This window comes from Myotis nattereri, assembly GCF_964212035.1.
Source record: "Myotis nattereri genome assembly, chromosome: 2".
Taxonomy (NCBI): Eukaryota; Metazoa; Chordata; class Mammalia; order Chiroptera; family Vespertilionidae; genus Myotis; species Myotis nattereri.
In genome coordinates, this window is record NC_138076.1 from 138107594 (window position 1) to 138113721 (window position 6128).

At 43.4% G+C, this 6128-nt stretch overlaps 1 pseudogene across 1 annotated transcript; it reads left to right on the plus strand.

Moving 5' to 3' along the window:
- Positions 1–687: 687 nt before the first annotated feature.
- Positions 688–5063, plus strand: LOC308513874 (ribosomal L1 domain-containing protein 1-like; annotated as a pseudogene). The gene is made up of 2 exons: positions 688–695; positions 3882–5063. The product of its transcript is annotated as a ribosomal L1 domain-containing protein 1-like (transcript).
- Positions 5064–6128: the final 1065 nt, after the last annotated feature.

A 6128-nucleotide genomic window follows, 5' to 3' on the forward strand; every position in this document is an offset into this window, starting at 1 on the left:
CTTTCAACAATAAAGATTTTTTAAAAAGTAAATGAACATATTATACTCTCTTATGCCTCAATTATAGTGTATAAGGAGTAAAGCACTATAGTTTTCTAGTACATATTTAAGTTATCGCTATCTATCTATCCATCCATCGGTCATCTATATATATAAAAGCCAAGTGACCGGAACACTGGATGACTGGAATGACCAGAATGATTGGTTGCTTTGATGTGCACTGCGGCCCCAATTGCCCCCCCCCAACACCCCGATCAGGAGCAGGGCCAGCTGGCCAACTGCCCACAGCCCCTCTCCCCAGCTGGCCCTGCCCCTGATCAGCCCACCCCCACCCTGATTGGCCAACCTCCCGTGGACCCTCCCCGCTAGCTGGCCCGGGGTGGGCTGGCCAGACCCCACCCATGCACAAATTCGTGCATCAGGCCTCTAGTTTTTATATAAATTTCTTAGGTGTGTTTTCCTAAGGCATAGCTGGGCATAGTTTTACTTTCTAAGTTTAACTAATGAATATACAAGTGTATAAATTCTTAAACAATGATAATGACATGTGACAAATTAATAGTGATCTCTTTTCAATATTTTAATTGCTTTTAAAGTTTTGTTTTTTCTGGATTTCTTATATTATGTTTCAACATAGTGATTAAAGGAAATGATAATTCTAGTCCCAACTTCAAGGCACTATGGATAATGTCCAGGTAGTGATTTAACTATGTTGCCCATTGGATGCCCATACTAGCACTAAGTTATACCCATGTAGCTCTGTTTCTGGTTAGACAGGAGGATTTATTAGTCATGTGTACTGGTGGGAGATTTGGGAGACAGACACAGTCTTTCTGTCCCCTTTAAATATTGTTCTGTGAGAAACAAGGTCATGGAGATGGGAGGTGCTTCTCAGGCTCCATTCTCGAGCTTCTGGTGTTGAGAGGCACAGATGTAGCCGTAGTAATGGTGGCTCCTTATTTTCAGCATCCTGACACCCTCTGCAGTCACAGCATATGCTCTTGAAATCTGTTTTCCAGTAGAGGACTCTGAGGTGGTAATTCCCTAGTAGCTCACTTCTGTCCTGTCTTTATTTCTGGAGGCCCAGTTCAGAGCTTGCTCCTGTACCTTCTCAATGATTCTGTAAGAACCTAATCTGTATTTAATTTATTCTTACATAAAATATCTAGAGGAGTGGTTATTAAACTTTAGTGTGCCTCAGAATGACCTAGTAAACTTGTCATAGATATCATGGTTCCACTCCCAGAATTTCTGATTTATTAGATATGGAGGTAGGATCCAAGAATATTGACATATAATAAATTCCCAGAGTGCTGATCCAGAGACCATACTCTGAGAACCATTGATCTAAAGCAATGGTCGGCAAACTTCGGCTTGGCAAACCATGGCTCGTGAGCCACATGTGGCTCTTTGGCCCCTTGAGTGTGGCTCTTCCACAAAATACTGGCTCTTCCACAAAATACCGACTTCTGCGCACGGGCCACTAAGCTTCAGTCGCACTGTCCGTGCGCGCCCACACGTGGTATTTTCTTTTTTTATTGATTTTTTACAGAGAGGGATAGAGAGTTAGAAACATCGATGAGAGAGAAACATCGATCAGCTGCCTCTTGCACACCCCCTACTGGGGATGTGCCCGCAACCAAGGTACATGCTCTTGACCTGTATCGAACCTGGGACCCTTCAGTCCGCAGGCCGACACTCCATCCATTGAGCCAAACGGGTCAGGGCGCTGCATGTGGTATTTTGTGGAAGAGCCACACTCAAGGGGCCAAAGAGCCACATGTGGCTCGCGAGCCACGGTTTGCCAACCACGGATCTAGAGTGCTTTGTTTCCTACTCAGCAACTGTAATGAAGCAGGCCTTGTCCCAAAATATATGAAATAATCCAGGACAGTCACAATTGTTTCTCAAAATTTCATTATTTGGATTCATAATGAAGTAATGATTCCCACATGGAGAATATTAATTGGATTTACAATAAAATGTTTAATAAGAGGTGTTAGTACAGATTTAATAATTAGTAAAATATGTGAGAATGGCTTACGTTGAGTATATATATTTTATTCTTTGGAATAAAGCCTGTTTGGGTGATGTCATCTATATATATAAAAGGCTAAATAGCCAGCTGACCAGTAGTTATGATGCACAATGACCACCAGGGGACAGATGCTTCGACCAGTAGCTATGACGCACACTGATCACCAGGGGGCAGACACTCAATGCAGGAGCTGCCGAGCAACAGCAACTTTGCAGAGTGTCCTCTCACACTCCGGGATCCCTCGGGGATGTCTGACTGCCAGTTTCAGCCAGATCTCCGCAGGCCAGGCTGAGGGACACTGCTCACTCCACAGACACTCTTAGAGCCACCCCAGCACCACCCCAGGTGCGGCCAGGTGGGGAGGAACCACGGGAGGTTGGCTCCAAGGTGTGTCTGGCCCATCTCGCCCAGTCCCACCCCGCTGGCCACCTTCTAATTAATTTCCTTTCAATGTGCACAAATCCGTGCATCAGGCCTCTAGTATAGTATAACATTATCATACATCAACATATATCTCACATACCTTCCCGCCCTCATACCCCATCTGAATATCAGCTGAGGATAGAGAGCTTTTATCACTATAGAGCTTTTCTGTACATTCCGTTTTGAAAATAGAGGCTTAAACTAAACTACCATTTAAATTTAATTATTTTCATATTGCTTATAAGAGAATATTATTTTAATTTTAGTTTAGTCATCTATTTTACTTCATTTAGCTCAATATTTTTTACATAAAAGATTTTGAGGTCCAAAGATATAAGCATGAGGAAAAAAAGTTGAAGCTAGCATCTAAATCTTTTAATACTTGTCTTCCCCCCCCCCCCCCCCATTACTACTATCAACTCATTCTCTCTGGAGTGTGGGCCTCATGTTATGTGTGCATTCAAATCAGCAGTGGAAAATTTTGCCATACTTGAAACAAAAGTTAAAAAATACATTACTGTGAAATACATTGCCAAACCCATGCTGATGTTTAATACTTAAATAACAACCAGAGGTCACTAGTTGCTACCAATTTTTAAGTATATTAAAAAATTTTTGTTTAAAGTATAATTTTATTCTATTTTAAGTTCTTTAATTCTTAGAAATAAATAATATATTTGGATGTCATCCAATATCTCTCTAGGAATTAAACTCCCTTATGCTATAATCATGTTATTTAATCAAAAATTAGCTTCCTGCCAGAGTGGCTTGTTAAGGATTTGCTAATTTCAACTTTCTTCTCTGAAACTTAATGAACACAGCAGGCAATAGCTCCTTTCCCCAGTTCTCAGATACCAAAATATATTTTGGATTTTTATTATTTTCTCCAGATTTATTACTTTTCAAAATCACCTTTTAAAACAATAATTAAAGCAATTAAAAAAGAGAAACAACTCACCATTAATTGAGTATTCTTGAGGCTATGCTATTTTTAATCAATTTTGGATAATTTCAATCTCTTCTAATTTGATTTTATATCCAATTAATATATATAACAATTGGGAATTTTCTAATTCAGTCTGGCCTCCTGGGCAACTCATTTCTTCTCTGTTGTCAGCTCTGGTCCATGGAAAGCGTCCTTCCAAGGCTACTTCCTGATTTACCAGAAACCTAGTAAAATTCTCTCCTGGAGTTGTGATATAGTTTAAAACCTAGGTTGCAAATTGGACACCTAATCTTATAATTTAGTGCAGTCTGAAGAGATGAAACAAGTCTCTGCAAAATCATTTTTTATTTAGTATTGATTAGGTGATTGATAATTGTCAAAACGGGGTACAGAAGGTTTACTGTAACAGCCTCTCTACATTTGCATATGATGAAATTTTCTGAAATAAAATGTTTTTAAAATCGTTTGAAAAAGAGAGGCAGTGGAAGCTCTGCTGGCACATTACAGGTCCAGGAAAAACACTAAAGGGTTGCTTTTGAATGAGAAGGAAACCATTTATTTTTAATGGTAGTATTATGGAAAATTCCAAGAAAAGAACTGAGGGTCAAATTGTCCTTGCCTCATGGTACCTGGTCAGATTTAGCATGTATCTATTTATGAAGGACAAACTCAATGAAACTCCTAGAAGGACAGAACGTTTTTATAAGAAGCTTTTGAATAAGCATGGAATTAAATCTATTTCTCAGCTGATCCCCCTCCAAACTTTAAAAAGGAGTATAAAACCCATCAGGCCAAGTTCTGCCTGGTGGGCAGCTTTGATTTCTTCCTTACTGACTGACACAAGAATCAGGTGGCTCTTACCCTCGCACCACGGGAGACATTTCTGTAAGAGAAAGAAAGTTCCAGAACCTGTAAACCTTCAAGCCAAAAATCTCTCCAGAGATATCAACAAATCGATAGGCAGAACTGTCTTAAACTCCTCTAAACGTGGTTCTTGCAGCACTTCAGCCCTATATGCATCGGCCACACTGGAATGCAGGCTCAGCACATCATCGAGAACATGTTGCTGTCCGGAGAAGGCTTTCACAGAATTTGCCCAAGTGAACTCTTGTACACGAAAACCCAGAAATCGGTTACCCTTCCCATCTTTTCTTCATTTGTCAGCAGTCAGGATGAAGCCAAAAGAATGTGCACTCCTGGTGAGAAGAAAAAAGAAGCAAAGAAAATACAGAGACAAAAAGAACATAATGAAAAATAAAAGGAGAAGAAAAGAGACAGAAGAATTATGAAACAGGCTAGAAAGGCTGCATCAAGCCTAACTACAGAGAAGGCTGCTCCTAAAATTAGTGTTTCTCCAGAGAAGGATCCTGGACCCCAGAAGAAAGAGACCCCCGCAAGCCTGAAAAGAAAGAGACCCACAGAATAAAAGCCCCAAATAAAGTGCAAGACAAATCCGGAGACGAAATTCCATTACTGGTCCCAGTAGAAAAAAAGCTCCCAGCAAAGAAAACGTGGGGGCACAAAACATGCCACAGAAAGAAGTCTCCAAAAGAGAGTCCTGTCACAACACATCTCATGGGAAGAAGAGAAAGACCTTCGGAGCAGAGGCCAAGATCTAAGGGAAGAAGGGTAGAGACCTAGGGGAGAAGGGTAGAGGCCCAGGGGAGAAGGGTATAGGCCCAGGGAAGAAGGGTAGAGGACCAGGGGAGAAGGGTGTAGGTCCAGGGAAGAAGGGTAAAGACCCAGGGGAGAAGGGTAGAGGCCCAGGGGAGAAGGGTATAGGCCCAGGGAAGAAGGGTAGAGGCCCAGGGGAGAAGGGTAGAGGCTCAGGGGAGAAGGGTAGAGACCCAGGGGAGAAGGGTGTAGGTCCAGGGGAGAAGGGTGTAGGTCCAGGGAAGAAGGATAGAGGCCCAGGGGAGAAGGGTAGAGGCCAGTTATGGCAAACCTTTTGAGCTTGGCGTGTCAGCATTTTGAAAAACCCTAACTTAACTCTGGTGCCGTGTCACATATAGAAATTTTTTGATATTTGCAACCATAGTAAAACAAAGACTTTTATTTTTGACATTTATTTTATATATTTAAGTGCCATTTAACAAAGAAAAATCAACCAAAAAAATGAGTTTGCGTGTCACCTCTGACATGCGTGTCATAGGTTCGCCATCACTGGTAGAGGCCCAGAGAAGAAGGGTAGAGGCCCAGGGGAGAAGGGTAGAGGCCCAGGGAAGAAGGGTAGAGGCCCAGGGGAGAAGGGTGGAGGCCCAGGGGAGAAGGGTAGAGGCCCAGGGAAGAAGGATGGAGGCCCAGGGGAGAAGGGTAGAGGCCCAGGGGAGAAGGGTGGAGGCCCAGGGGAGAAGGGTAGAGGCCCAGTGAAGAAGGGTGGAGACCCAGGGGAGAAGGGTAGAGGCCCAGTGAAGAAGGGTGGAGACCCAGGGGAGAAGGGTGGAGGCCCAGGGAAGAAGGGTGGAGGCCCAGGGAAGAAGGGTAGAGGCCCAGGGAAGAAGGGTGGAGACCCAGGGAAGAAGGGTGGAGGCCCAGGGAAGAAGGGTAGAGGCCCAGGAAAGAAGGGTGGAGACCCAGGGAAGAAGGGTGGAGGCCCAGGGAAGAAGGGTAGAGGCCCAGGAAAGAAGGGTGGAGACCCAGGGAAGAAAGGTAGAGGCCCAGGGAAGAAGGGTAGAGGCCCAGGGAAGAAGGGTGGAGGCCCAGGGGAGAAGGGTGGAGACC